Source organism: Ambystoma mexicanum, chromosome 10 (genome assembly GCF_040938575.1).
Source record: "Ambystoma mexicanum isolate Mex_15411 chromosome 10, UKY_AmexF1_1, whole genome shotgun sequence".
Taxonomy (NCBI): domain Eukaryota; kingdom Metazoa; phylum Chordata; class Amphibia; order Caudata; family Ambystomatidae; genus Ambystoma; species Ambystoma mexicanum.
In genome coordinates, this window is record NC_090932.1 from 1,036,962,973 (window position 1) to 1,036,979,257 (window position 16,285).

Here is a 16,285-nt window from a genome sequence, read left to right on the forward strand (position 1 = left end):
GACTCCATGCTCAACTCTATTTCCATCCTTGGCTCACGTGACCGTTGACCACAATTTGGTCAATTTTGCAGCATTTAAATGTCTCAAATGAATAAAACCTGACACGCTTGGTGTTTGTCACGACCCCCATCCAGAAGACCCCCTGGCAAGCCCATATATCCACTACAACCAGGCATCCTTGGCCTAGGCCTTCTTGATACTTGATAAAGGACTGGTATTGGGAACTACTTTATTTCAGTGTCAATCAACATGGGGGCATCCACATAGCTTGGCTCTTTGGAACCAAGCTATGCAGTATAGTATTTTTGGGTGTTATACCATAGGAACTATTTTACCTGGACTACTTTCTTGAAGCTATTTAAACCACACCCGACTGGGATAACACGCTTCGCGTTACTTTGCAATTCTGCAACATGACGCTCACCGTGTTCAGCTGCACCCGCGAACCTCGGAAGAATAGCATCTGTAAAGGAGAAAAAGGACATTGTTAGCAGCAGCAGCTTACCTGTAATTTCATTGTTAGCTGTCCACGGCTCTTGAGATCAGCATCCTGGAACCAGCGCTCCTCCCGAACCGACGCATCTGCAAAAAAGGAAGAAACAAGGCAGTAGATATTTTTACAATTTAATGAGAGGTGCCGAAAGCTCACCTCGCAAGCTGCTCCTCGACCAGCATCGCCTCAGGAATTCCATGCTCCGGGTGATCACTGCGACTTGTGGGAAGACAAGACAACAGGATAGCCAGAAGCAAGGCATCATAGCGCTGCGCTTAGCGCCTACTCACCACATCAAGGCGATCTAAAAAGGCCATTACTTACCGGCGAGGACCAATTCAGTCTATGCCACATATTGGACTTCCGCGCACCTAAGGAAGAGAAAAGACATTAGTTAAACCGAAAAGGCATGCAAGGACTGAAATATAGCACAGCAATAAGACCTTCTGAAAGACTCAAAGCGGGCCGGCATCAGTGAAGTAACTCAATCGCAAACGCCCACCAAGCACAACGCGCCCCTGCCAAGAAGGCAGGATGGAGAACACACCTGCATTAAAAACAAGGTGAGGAGAAGTCCAGTGGGGTAGCAGGTATACGGGGTGGTGGGGGACTGTTTACCCCAGTTGCCCAGTCTTGAACATTGCCCACCTGTATTCCAGGCAGAACCCTCCCGCTGGTCACACCTGGGAACCGCAGAGAAGGATACCTGAGTCCCAACTGCTGGGTGGCGTCCCCGTGGAACCAGGTGAGCGTAACAGTGTTCTTTCTTCGCACCTTAACAAGGGATGATTCAGCTTCCCACATTTGCTACCTTTGAGAATAGATAACTGACCTTGGCTGCTTCAGCTTTGGCACCAGGCCAGACAGCCTCGCCATTCATTTCCACAATCCCAGTTAATTCTTGCTGCAACAAAGTTCTCAGCCTTTCCTCTCCATGGGTCCGGGCTTACTAAATAGATGACACTGATGTCCAATTTCTATACAATGGCGGCTTCGCCTGCAGTCTATTCACTACCTATAGCCAGCTTCTAGGATCACTAAGTCTACTTGCATTACAGCATCTGTACAGTTATGGAACGGCTTGCCTTTTCTGCAATGCTTCACACACCTGCACTCTTATTTTTGAATATGAAAGTTTACTGCATTCTTAACTTTGTCAATAGTTTCTGTAGGATCCATGCATTCTCTTCAAGGAGTATTATCAGTGTGTCAGGCTCGTCTTTCGTGACATCACTGTCTTCTCTTTCACTCTTTTTCATATTCCTTCCGGGAGTTTCTCCCTCAGATTGTCATCTATTCGGGGATACATTTGATAGGGCTTTCTCAGTGGATATCTTCTTTCGAATATTCGCTGTTGCATGGCTACAACAGCTGGTGTTAAGCATGGCCAGAGGGCCGTCACTTTATCTGCGTTAAACAGGAAAGGTAGCAAGTAGCCCGTGGTACTACATGAAACGGGGTTTTCAACCCAAGGTTTGCACCCTTTTGGACTTTCCTCGTGGCACGACACAACATCGTCCAAGACGCTTATGTTTGGAATGTCGTCTATTCTATCCACATTTTAGTCCACTGGCGAGATGACCAGATTGTGAAAAATTGAATACTTAAAGATGTAAATTCAATTTCATCTTCAGTCCTTCTTGGGTGGCGGATTCGAAACAATTATACAATTTTCGGCACCATATGTGGACTTATTCAGGGTTAAGGCTTCTAACAGACTTCAAGATCTACAATCAAGTCTTTTGAATTGTTTAAAGCTTTACCTGTGAAAACTACTGTGTCATTGTTAAAAATTTAGCACCAATATTTACAGCATATCGTGCGCCCTGAAGAAGGCGACTACTGGCTCACTTAATTGAGCCAGATAGGTTGATTTCGCCGAAACTGTAATGACATTTGAATATCATGTATGTACAGTAGGCACTTAGCACTTTTTTTGTACTTAGCACTTTATTCCATTGGCAGCAATTTCCTTTCCAACAGCATCTTTATCATTCAAATGAAATTTAAAAAACATGAGACAACGATGCTTTATTTGGATTAGGCACTCATTACCCTTTTGCACCTAGCACTTTATTCCATTGGCAGTAATTTCCTGTTTTATAGCATCCTTATCATTCGAATGAAATTCAAAAATATGAAGATAGTGATGCTTTACCCTGATTAATACTGAGTCATGAATTGTGGTAACTAAATTGCGATTGAATGGTTTAATGTACTAGACTTGACAAGTATTTTATACTAACATTAATTCATCTATTTTATTGTCGTTATACTGTTTATGTATTATGTAATTTTATAATGTTTTTTGATGATTATTAAAATATGAAAATATGAATCTGTTATGATTGGGCCACTATTCCTTTCCACCTCTATTCCTATAAATTGGGTACTTAAATTAATATAGTACTCCTCCATGTGAACTTCCCCCTTCGGGGTTATTGTTATCTCAGGCTTCCAACATACAGGAGCTGGGGGGGGGAGGAGGGATTTCCTGCAGCAGCATGTAACTGCTCCTCTACACTTGAGTTTTTACATAGTATATCTTTCAGTAGATTAGCATTTATTTCCCTTTAATCCAATAGCATTAGAGGGACAGGTAGTAAGGAATTTCCTGATTACATTAACTCTCTGTTGCTTTGATTCACGAATAGAGGGGTGGCACACGTGATATCACACAAGGTGATGACATCACAGGACGTTACATTGACAGCAGTGACATTGCATGACCTTCAAACCAGGAGATATTACAGGACATTACACACACAAAACTTAAGGTATGCATCAACAGTAGGTTGAGATGATGCCCTGGCTGGATTTGTGTCATCTATGCACTGTGACAGAGTACCATCTGTAAATGTGTGTGTAATCCTGAACTTGTTTGATTTTTGCTTTGCAAAATGATTGTATTTTTGTCTCAGAAAGTGGGCTCTGATAAAGAGGACCCACTTTCAAAATGTTCCATGCTGACATGTGTAGTGCAAACATGTATACTGTGCCTGGCCCTGTCAACTGACCACCCAGTGACTGCAATGAGAATTGGCAACATGGGAACTACAGAGTAACACATGACTCCCTAAAACAGCCTGCTGGAAACCACATTAATTCAAGTAGCTTTAAAAGAGCTGGCACCCTTATTCAAAATACATTTAACCACATCTCCTCAGTGCCTGGCGGCAGTTTGTTGGCAAATGAAACAAATACTGTTATACATGTTAAATCTCAATCTGATGTCAATTTTCTTATCCCCCTGGCATCAGATGTTACCTGTGGCTGCAGAGCCATGTGGGTATTGCGTCTGGGCCTGAGACTTCCACCCACAGCAGATTGTGGCTTGCCCCGGTAGCTGTCTGTTCTCTGCAAAGTTGCTATGACACATTTCCTAGGCGAACAGGGCAGGACATCCTCACCAAGTGTCCCTAGAAACTTCCATGCTTGGAAGGACATAGGATGGACTCAATTATCCTCAAAGACCTGGTGAATGGCCCCTCAGCACCCCAAGGACCAAGGGACGCTGTCTTTGGGCCTCATTACGACCCAGGCGGACTTCGCGGTGCTAAATGCACCGCGAAGCATGGCGGAAAGCCGCCGATAGCGCCATGGGGGTTGGCGGATTTACCGCCCCATTCCGACCTCGGCGGAGCGGTAAATCCCCAATCCCCATTCTGCCCTTCCCCATTCCCATTTTTGCCCCATAGGGTATAATGGGAGTGGGGAAGGAGTTAATTACGCCACCGTAAAATACGGTGGCGTAATTAACAACGAGGTCCCGTAGCGCCATGGTTTTCTCCGGCTGGTAAAACCAGGCGGAGAAAACCTCCATGGCGCTACGGGAACTCGTAGTATGGCGGAGAGGTACGCCATGCACTACGCTGGCGTAATACCCTCTCCGCCAGGGTCCTAATGAGGCCCTTTGTGTGTCTCTGTAATTGTGTACTGTTTGCAGCACTTTGGGTAATCCAACCCCATTTGTACTGCTGCAAGGACCCAAGATAGCTGCCTCTGGCACACTCTCATCTTAGAGCCACTTAGAGTGCATGTGAGCTACACCAACCTGAACAGTGACTGCCAGTCACAATCTTATTTTAGCCACAAACTTTTGTGTCTTGGAAATGTGCTCCGCTTTGCTCTTCCCAGCGAACCACCATGTGATTGAATCTGAACCTTGAATTTTCATTGCATTGCAATTGTGTTGAGCCTTTGAGCCAAACCAACTTGACATTTCCTGCCTGTACCAAGCACATTCAAGCCATGAACTAATGGTGCCTGCCAAGATGCATCCATATGTAAAATACCATCAAACCAGCTCACCAACTCAAATCCAATTTGACAGACTTTAAGGCGCCCACAATCCCTTCTCAAACCTGTAGAGATCATGAAAGAAGATATCAAGATATAGGTCAGTATTTATGTCCCCCTGGATGTGTTCTATGGGCTCTATTGAACGTTAAGACCACTTTTATGCTTAGAGAATTATTCTGCAACTTGTTTGACTTTTCAACACCACAATGTATCTGCAGACCTCTGTTCTTCAATGCCCAGAGTTCCATTTTCTCCCAAATGTCTGCATTCACACTATAGGGTGGGTCGTTAGTGTTTTTAATAGTTTGTCTGTCCTTGTAGTTAAATTAAAATCTTATTTGTATGCAGCTTTGATTGTACATTTCTTTTATTTTGGATACGTCCATGCTGGTCACACCATCGTTAGGAATATAGCCAACCCTCAGTCCATGCTATCTTAAAGAAGTGAAGGACGTATTTCACCTGCCTGTTTCACCTTTATTATTGCTATCACTGCTGTTTTAGTAGTAGTTTGGGTCAGAGTAAGAGCTTAGAGGCCTTGTTCATTCCGATCGCCTACTGGGCATTGGCGGCAGGAATTGGAACTGAACCATCCATCCTGATTGGCTCTGCCAATCTGAACATTCTGAAAAGGGCACTTACATTAATTCAGACCCTTCTAACTGCTCAAGAGATACACATTTTTTGTGAATTTAAAGCTATGCTTTCTATCAGTGGTACGGAGAGGAGGAATTGATTGTATACATTCTTTCTGAAGATTCACTATTTTTCTATAACTAGGAGAGAAGAAGACCAAGGAGAATTAAGGCAACACCAATCGTCATTTATTTTTGTCCTGAGTATTTTGTGTGTTTTGTATGGTGGAGTAGCTCTCATATTGCAAAAACAATGGGATAGCCAAGTCCTTTAGTACGATCCTTTACTATTACAAAATTCAAAGGGACACATTTTGGTGCATCAGAAGCGTGAACGTCTTAAAGAACCTCCTATCTTTGCAGAAGGTGACAATCAGATAGGATGCGGGGGTGGAGGGGCTGGCAAACATTTTGCCTAGGCGGCAAGCATAATTTCTGGCCCTTGTTGCATTGGCACAAGCCCACAATGCAGGGGTCCTAAACTTCCAGAACAAGTAAATGTAATACCAACCTCTCCCAACACACACATTTTTGAGTATAAATAATTGACAATATTGACATTACTTTCATTTTATGCAACAAACTTTCAGTTATTCTTGTGGTGTCTTAGAGTGCCACAGCCCTAGCAACTCTTCCACATGCCAAACATAGTAACATTATTTCACCAGGATAATATAATTGGTAAAAAGGAAGGCAAAAATGTGATCCAAGGTTTAATTGTGTCCCGGTTTGCAATTTGACAGCAGGCTACTCCTCCCATACCATCTAATCCCATCAGTCGTTTTAGACCAATGAAAAGAGGTGGTGAAGCTAAATAATTAATTGGTAGAGGTGAGCCATTCCTGAACTAGGGGTCTGGCTTCACTCTAAGAACCAAATATGAGCTGGTACAGCAAAAGCCCATACCCGACTTCCTGCCTAACCCACCCACAACACATAACCCATACCCACACGCTGTCGAACCACCCACCAACATAAGACTCTCATTTGTCATTCTGCCTCACTACCAGCACACATTATATAGATGGTTACAATTATAAATATAGATGGATTGACACTTTAGATTACAGTCCCATATGAGTACGTTTTTCTCTACAAATAGTTAAGGAAAATAAGACACAGTAAGGAAAATTGATTTGAGCAGGATCACTTAATGTATAACGTGTGGAAGGTAAAGACTTGAACCCTGACTTCCTGGTTCCACGGTTTTCAATTTAGAAAGTGTGGGAGACTTCTCATTTTCCATCTTCAATGTTAGAAACAACGAAGCACTTTCTGCAAAGTGTTATTCAAGGACTAAATTAGTGCAGTGTTCATCAAATCTAGCTTTGAATGAACCAATTTATCTACAAGAGGGAAACCTATATCATCTGTATCCTGAGGTAAATGTATGTGAGTACACATAATTGTACCGACTGATATTATAATTATAATGAAAAGTCACAATACTCATAATCCATGTCTACAATAGTGTGTACTTTCAAACCACCAAGTCACACAGTACATAAACCTGACAAAATATAAGAGCAGTGTTAATTGAAACAAATGTTCATATAGCAAGTATGTATCACTTTGTCAGAAATAAAAGAGAGTAGAACCTGTTGTACAATAGGATGTAGGAGCATACAGTTTAGGCACAGATCCCGGCAGTTGCAATCAACCTGCTGACCTATTTTTCCAGATGTATATATATATATGTCTCATTTAGCATATATCCCGTGCCCATCACCCTCCAGTGTCCTTCCCTTGCACCACATTATTAATGCCCCATCCCTTACAATTAACTTTCAGACCTCTGTTCCACTTCTGCTTCATCCTTTAACCGTTAACTTTTCCTTACCTTGCAGGCACCCCCTTCCCTTGCCCACACTGCTCAGTCATCAATTCGGTGCCACTCACCCCCTTTTAACTGCCAATCACATCAAGCCCATTCCTTGCCCACCTCCTTCTGCTGCACTAGTTTACATGTAGACAGTAGCCCATCTTGATTTAGCAGTCAGCCTCTCAGACACGACAAGAGGCCGTGGTTGGGTCTTGTGGGAAATTTCAGCTATGGGGTCTGCACTTGAACAACAAAGAACAAAAGGTGCTAAGGCTTTCATTGTGCTCCACAATTTGCTCTTACATGGAAAGTGGATTGCATATTTTAATTCATGGGAGCAAACGGAATTACAAGGGCAAGCACCTGGGATCCATTGATGGAGAGGGAGCAAGAGTGCCCTATTACATTTATTTGTGTTGCCAAGGAAGGGTTTGTGTGTGTCTGTGTTTATGTGACTTTGTATCGATATATCTGTGTCTGCTGTGGATTTGAATGCATACTTTTTGTTGGTCGCATAAAACGAGAGTGTTCTGGACAAGACAACACAAAATTATCACACACTTAGGGGGTCATTCAGAGTTGGGTGGTAATGGTAAAATCAGCACTATTTGGGAAATGCCACTGATTTTACCATCCAGCCAATCCAGTGGTTGATCAAATACCATTATGAATTTCATCAGCAGTATTTCAGGTGGACTTTCAAGGTAAACATAATAATTGGCCCCAAAAGCATTTTTTTTACTGTGCAGCAGGGATACGCTGTGCCTCTAGGGTGAGCATCATTTTTTTGCTAAGGGCCAGTTTAAGAGTGTGAATCATGGACAGCTCTGATTGCCCCTCCCTCCCCCCCCCGTTCACCCGCTAAGGTAACACATTTGAGTGTCAAAATGTACCCTTTTGTGCATCAACAAATGTAAGGTAATGGTATGAGCTACAACTGTAAAAAATTACTTTCTACCTTCACATTGATGGTGAAAATGGCTGGGAAAAATGTTAAAAACACCTTTTTACTTTACCACCATCTGAGATGGTATTCTGAAGGATTCTAACTGGACCAGGACCTTCACCTCAGCCTTAGATGTACTGTGCAATTAGAATGCTTCTTCTTTCATTTCAACAAATTCTAATTGAGCCGATACCTGACATGTCTCACACACCCTTTTACAAATACCCCAGGTCACAATGGACCATGAACCAGGCCGGTGGGTGGTAACACAATATTTATTTATTTAAATTTCAAAGAAAATCACACAATTTTTATATCGGGCAGCAATCACCAATGGGGTGATGATTACAATGAAAACCACTGAAATACACTTGGGTAACCTTCTACAAGAACATATCCGAAGCACAAATGAATAGGAACACTTTTTCAATTAGGATAGATAGCACCAGAGTTACGATTTCCCCCTGCAATGTTCCCTCAACCCACAATTAATCTAATTCTGAGTGGTTGGAAAGAAGCAGCAGGTAGTCAAAATAAGAGGCAAAAACAGATTTTAAACCCTTTGCAATGGCCTAAAATGACACTCGGATTTTAAAAAATAATTAATTATATGTTATTCAAGGTGGAATGAGGTTCGATTTTAGGAAAATGAAGCAGTTAAAAACCAAAATTCGTTTGGAAGGAAAAGTTTTACTTACACGAGATTTAATAGCTAGAAAAGAGGAACTCCATCCATGAATATAAAAGTTACGCTGCAGTTGTTCACGCAGTGTACCCTTTTTCTTTAGGGAAAATTAATTTATTTAATCAAAATATTACTAAGAAGTTACAAGATGGGGTGAAGGAAAGAATGGTGCTAACACTAGAAAAACAAGCATAGGGTGCACAGAAAATTAGAACATTTTAGACAAGTTATCAGAATATGGATAGGAGTACTTAGAAAATAGGGCAAAGAAAAAGGGGTCAAGATGGGGTATGCTATGCGTTGTTGTGGGATGGGGAAATACTCACAATCAGTGCTGGAGTTTGGAATTTGGGACAGCCAACCGAATTCTGTACTCAAATGGTTCTGGTCACCAGATATTGGGCTCTCCCGGCAAAAGACATCTGTACAAAGGTTTGGTCACGGCACAGCGATGCCTCAGCTGGATGGAGCAGGTAAGCAGGGCAAGCAGGCAGCACTGGAAAATCCCAAAGCGGGCTCAGCCACCTTTCCCCTTTCTCCCTGATGTTAGTGGGATTTTGTCATGGGGTTTTAGTGCTGAAGGCTGGTTCTGCCTGGATAGGAAGGACTGGGTCAACTATCCCTTGTCTGGCAGTGGGGTATGGAATCTTGCAGAGTGAAGGTGGAATATCTGGATACGAAGGTGCTGGAAAATTCAGAAGAGAGTGTCCTGTTCCTGTGAGCCCCCACCCTTTATATAAAAGCAGGTGACATCACAGGTTTATTGTTGTTGTAAAGAACTGAGTTAGGCCTATCCTCGAGACCCAGATAGTACAGCTAATGATGGTTGCCTGCTCTAGGAGGTGACTCAGTTTATGGGGTTGTACTTTATGATGTGCAAAGCCGTCTGACAGTCCTTTTTGCCAAAAATCAATCTGGACATAATACATAATTTACACATTTGTACAGTTGTGGCATTTAACAAATTATATAGGCAGATTACATATTTTACGCAGAGCAAAGTAGTCCAATTCTCACAGTTGCAGGACTTTGGTTTGCCCGTCTAATACTTTTTCATAATTTTCAGTGATAAAAATTTGACCTAAAATTCTAAAACTTTATACATGGGTATAGATTATCATAAGGCATGTAAGTATTGAATCATGTACATGTTTCTCAGAGTATCCAATTTTCTGCCATTTCTGTTCCCGATATGGCAGTGACATCTACCTCATCTGGTTTAACAGCCACACAAATTACATTTATACTGTTAACTTTTTACATTTCTGCGAAGTCCTGTTGCAGAGAAAAAGTCTTAAAAGTTTATTAATAAAATAGCCTTTTGAGGCAAAAGTTCAGCATTGTTCATCATATACGGCATAGCGTACAAGGCTGCTCTTGAGTTAGCTTTGAAGCTCCCAGCAGAAGTTGCAGGGGCGTGTCATACGGCAGGTTCTTGGAAGCGGTGGAATCGCTTCCGTTGGGGCAATAATTGAATGCTCCATCACGCTTTCTCTAGTTGAGAGTGGCGGTCTAGTCTTTCTCCTCCCAGGTTGCCGGCACGTGGCTGACTGGGAGGTACTTACTAGCCTTCCTCACGATGAACCACGCGTTGCAACATTGGAGTTTTTGCTTCCACTTCTCTCAGTTTCTGGTTCCAGCGCTCGGTGTTGTACTTTCACTCAGTGGGTTCCTGTTTCCTTGGCTCCCGCCTTTTCTCTCCTCCGTTCCCTCTCCCTTCCTTCTTCTTCTTACTGCTTTGTTTCCCCTCTCATCTTCCACCGGCCTCCGGCTTTCATTTTTTCTTACTTATGCTCTTTCTTCCTGTTTCCCTTTCCTTACTGTATTCTGCTACTGTTGGCTCCTTCTGGGATCATTTATCACGGGAGCTGTTTCCTCCATCTTCCTTCCAGTGTGGTTGGACATTTGTTTTCCGGTTATTGCTGGTTGGACTTAACTTACCTTCCTGAAAAAGAACTTCCTTGCAAACCCTCCTTACCATCTACATCACCATCAGGAGGACCCATCGACCACAGGGTTTTTTCTGCTAAAGGCTTTTTCCACTGAAATTCAACTGCCTCGGTGAGGGGGCCGCAGTGCTACCATTAACAGGTAGCCACTGTGGCTCCTAATCAAGGCAGGCACCCACCATCACAACTGCAGCCTTATAGAGAGAGCCCTGTGCACTCCAGTTCTCCAGTTCTGCAGGTGAGGAGTCGGAGGGAGGTAGTGGGTCAGAAGACAACGAATTAAGCATCAAACAAAGTGTCGGAACTGACAGATTGCAACACCAACAAATAATGGCCACTGCAGAACAGGTTCAGGAGTTAGTGTGGGCCGTGCAGTCGCTATCTCAAGAGGTCCAGACCCTAAAGAATGAGAATCGGATGATTTTGCAAGAGGTACAAAACTTAAAGGTGGAAAACCTAGTACTCAAACAGTTGGTAACAGGCAGGGAACCCTCACCTGCTCCCGAGTTGCCACCTATGCCATTATCCACAGGCAAATATGACGGCACATCAAAAAACCTTAAGGAGTTCCTCGATGCTTGTAAGGTATATTACACATTCAGACTGGTCATGTATGCCCCTAACCAAGCGAAGGTGGGCTTTCTCATCTCTAATATGACGGGTAACACCTTGACGTTGGCCACACCCCTTGTTACGGGGGAAAACCCGGTTCTCCAAAACTATGAAGGGTTTTAATCAATCCTAAGGCAGACCTTCGAAAGCACTGAAATCACATACTCTGCTTGCGAAGATTTGCTAGATGCACATCAAGGGTCCATGGACGTGCTATCGTACATATCCATGCTTAAGACGTTAGCCACTCAGGCAGGGAGGCCAGATCAAGCTCAGTACACTATTTTCAGACGCAGCCTACAGGAAGAGATCAAAGATGAGCTGGCAAGATCCTCAAGGCCTACCTCTTTGAATGACTTATTCTCTTAGGCTCTTCAGATCGAACACTGTCTGACAGAAAGGCGGAACGAAAGAAGAAGAATCCGAGGCAGACCTATGCTGGAAAGATCCTTGCCTTTTCCCCGACTCCTGCCTCATCTTCACGTCAGGACGAACCTATGCAGATAGGCACCACTCGAGGGCCACTCTCTCTTGAAGGAAGAAGACAATGTCGAGAGAAAGGATTGTGTGCTTATTGCGCTTCAGACACCCATACAATTCAACCTTGCACTGAATCGTCATCTCCAAGGTCGGGAAATGACCACCCTCGCAGCTAAAAGGGACGAGCGTCCCAGGGATCAAATCCACTGCCAGTCCCTACGTCTCCCTGTCAGTCTGTTCTATGCAGCAGTCTGAAGACTCTCGGCTATTGGCGGTCTCTGTTCACGTCAAAGGAAGATCAGATTGGATAGAAGCCTTGGCTCTGCTAGACTGTAGAGCAGCCGGCAACTTCATGGACACTTATTGGGCAACTAAGATGGGCTTTGCCAGACTCGAACGACCCGAAGACCAGAAAGTGGAAGGAGTAGATGGTTCCCCTTTGTCCTGGGGCCCAATAACACACCAGACTGAAGATCTTCAGCTGAGAATTTTCCAACACACAGAATCCCTCAGATACAATATCATTATTGGGCATATCGTGGCTTCGCAAACACAATCCTCACATTGACTGGTCCAAAAATCAGTTGGCTTTCCTATCAGAACATTGCAAGCAGCATTTTCTCTCCCAGCTGTATGTGGCTAAAGTACAGGCCATGGTGACGGGCCACGAGGGGACGGTGGGGGTACACTTGTTGCCCTTGGAGCATACTGACTTCAAACAGGTCCTTACGGAGAAACTACCACTGGAGCTTCCCCCTCACAGGCCTGAAGACTGCGCCATTGATCTGGTTCCTGGCTCCTTGGTTCCATTTGGACGTATGTTCTTGCTCTCTCAACCAGAAAAGAACACCCTCAGAATATATCTTGACAACCATCTTGAGAATGGTCTTATTCAGTCTTCCAAATCTCCTGCTGGGGCTCCCCTATTTTTCCTTCCCAAAGGGGATTCGTCAGAATTGCGTCCCTAAATTGACTTTCGTGGCCTGAATCAGGTCACGATTCGATATCGATACCCCATGCCGTTCATAAACGACATCTTGCAAGCTGTGCAGGGGGAAAGAATTTTCATTAAATTAGACCTCAGAAGCGCTTATCACCTGCATGCATCCGCCAAGGAGACGAATGGAAGACGGCATTTCGTACTCCATTCGGTCTCTATGAATACAAGGTGATGCCATTTGGCCTAGTCAATGCCCCCGCCATATTCCAGAGGTTTATGGACAGAGTCTTCTCCAATCTCATGTTTATTTCTGTGATCATCTATCTAGATGACATTCCTATATACTGAAAGGAGCCCACACGCCATACTCAACAAGTCATCGAAGTACTCAAACAACTCCAGGAAAACCGGCTCCTAGCCAAACTAGAAAAATGTGTATTCAGAGTCAAGTCAATCCCATACTTAGGATTCATCCTTTCTGAAGACGGCATCATGATGGACGAGAAGAAGGTCAACGCCATTTTAGATTGGCAGTCTCCCACGTCCATTAAAGAAATCCAAAGATTTATAGGACTAGCCAATTTCTATCGCAGGTATATACCTAACTTCTCAAGAGAAATGCTACCCATCACTAATCTTCTTAAAAAGAGTGTGGGTCCATTTCAATGGACTGAGACCGCTGAGGACAGTTTCAAACATCTCAAACGTCTGTTCTGTTCGGCCCCTATACTTAAACAACCGGACCAAACCAAACCTTTCATCTTAGAAACCAACGCTTCTGCCGCGGCTATAGGAGCGGTACTGCTCCAGGAGGAAGAGGGTGTCAAATACCCCATTGCTTTTCTATCCAAAACTCTTTCTTCTAGTCAAAGGAATTATTCTGTGTTAGAAAAAGAACTGTTAGCTATGAAGCAAGCCTGCGATGAGTGGAGGCATCTCCTTCAGGGCAGTATCCGACCATTCACGATCCGCACAGACCATCGAAACTTAAAAGTTCTGGAAACAATGGAGTGTGTGAACTCCCGTCAGGCTAGCTGGGCTCATTATTTTGCACAGTATGATTTCCACATTACCTATATTCCAGGCAGTCTTAACAGCTGTCCCGAAAGAGGACCACCGAAGATTCACCACTCCACAATCTGAAACGCATGTTCCCCAAGGCTCGAGTGATTGCTGTGGTTGACACCTTTTTACAGCAAGTCAGACTTGCCATCGCCCAAAAACTGGAATCCCATACCTCCTTACCTGACGGTATCACAGAAGAAGAGGGTTTCTGGTTCAAAGGGAACCTGCTTTATATACCTGCTGACAGTCTTCGCAAGAAGATCCTGTACTGGTGTCATAACCATCCAGCTGCAGGTCATCGAGGATGGTCGGGAACACTAGACCTGATTCAACGTACATATTACTGGCCTAATCTCAAGCGGGAAGTAATGGCATATGTAAAAAGATGTTCTGTCTGTGCTAAAGCCAAATATCTAACTGGGAGACCCATTGGACTCTTAGAACAGACTCCACTTCCGAATCGCCATTGGGGTATTGTCACTACTGACTTCATTGTCGACTTGCCAATGTCGTACTCTTGCACTTGTATTATGGTAACCGTCGACACTTACACCAAGATGGCACACTTCTCCCCTTTGCACAAGGTCCCATCAGCTGGAGGAATGGCAAGAGTGTTCCTCCGAGATATATTCCACCTCCATGGACTGCCTAACAAGATGATATCGGACAAAGGAACACAGAACACCTCAAGATTCTGGAAGGCTGTATGTCAGCTTCTGGGTATAGAAAGAGCTCTATCATCTGGTTACCATCCACAGTCAAATGGCCAAACAGAAAGGGTCAATGCGACGCTCAAGCAGTATCTTTGCTGTTATTGCAACCAACAGCAAGACAACTGGATGCCTCTATTAGCTGTGGCTGAATTTGCATACAACAACTCTACCCACACGACCATAAACATGTCTCCCTTCTACTGTTCCTATGGTTTCCATCCCCGAAGCATCCACCCTACAACCCACTGACAGTCCAACCTTCCAGTGATTGATGAGTTACACAATACGATCAAGGAGGCTCATTTAACCGCCCGCTCAAGTTTTGAAGCTACTTCACAAAGAAACAAACAGCAGGCTGACAAACACCGCCAGAAAGGTCCCGAATGGGAAGTTGGGTTGAGGGTCTGGCTTTCTACTAGGTTTCTTCCTCAGTGGGTCCACCCTTATAAACTGTCCCCTCAGTTTCTGGGTCCTTTTCCCATACTTTCTAAGATCAACCTAGTAGCCTATAAGCTCAAGTTGCCTCCCAACCTTAGAAGAATTCATCCTGTTTTTCATTCTTCTCTCCTCAAACCCTGTACCTCACTTTCACTTTGCCACTCCCAGTCTAACTACAAACATTTACAGGCTGATTCGGAGGAGGAATACAAGGTTTCCCATATCTCCGACTCCAGATATTGCAGAGGACAAGTGGAATACCTGATTGGCTGTAAGGGTTATCCAAGATCTGAGGATTCTTGGGAACCTTCCCCTCATGTTCACGCTCCTGTACTCGTGTGTAAATTCAATAGGGAGCAGCCTGGAAAGACCAGAGGGTCCGCCTTGAAGAGGGGGCATACTGTCATACACCTAGGTTCTTGGAAGTGGTGGAATAGCTTCCGTTGGGGCGGCCATTGAATGCTCCGTTACGCTTTCTCTAGTCTAGGGTAGTGGTCTAGTCTTTCTCCTCCCAGGTTGCTGGTACGCGGTTGACTGGGAGGTACTTCCTCTCAATGAGCCGCGCGTTGTAACATTGGAGTTTTTGCTTCCACCTCTCTCCGTTTCTGGTTCCAGCGCTCGGTGTTGTGCCTTCCCTCGGCGGGTTCCTGTTTCCTTGGCTCCCGCGTTTCTCTCCTCCGTTCCCTCTCCCTTCCTTCTTCTTCTTACCACTTTTCTTCTCTCATCTTCCGCCAGCCTCCGTCTTCCTTATTTCTTACTTACACTCTTTCTTCCTGTTTCCCTTTCATTTCTGTGTTCCGCTACTGTTGGCTCCTTCTGGTATGATTTATCACAGGAGCTGTTTCCTCCATCTTCCTTCCAGTGTGGATGGACATTTGTTTTCAGGTTATTGCTGGTTGAACTTAACTAACTTTCCTGAAAAAGAACTTCCTTGCAAACCCTCCTTACCATCTACATCACCATCAGGAGGACCCATCGATCACAGGGTTTTTTCTGCTAAAGGCTTTTTCCCTGGAAATTCAACTGCCTCGGTGAGGGGGCCGCAGTGCTACCATTAACAGGTTGCCACTGTGGCTTCTCATCGAGGTGGGTACCCACCATCACAACTGCAGCCTTATAGAGAGAGCCCTGTGCACTATCATTCGGACTCCAGTTCTGCAGGTGAGGAGTCAGAGGGAGGTAGTGGGTCAGAAGACAACAAATTA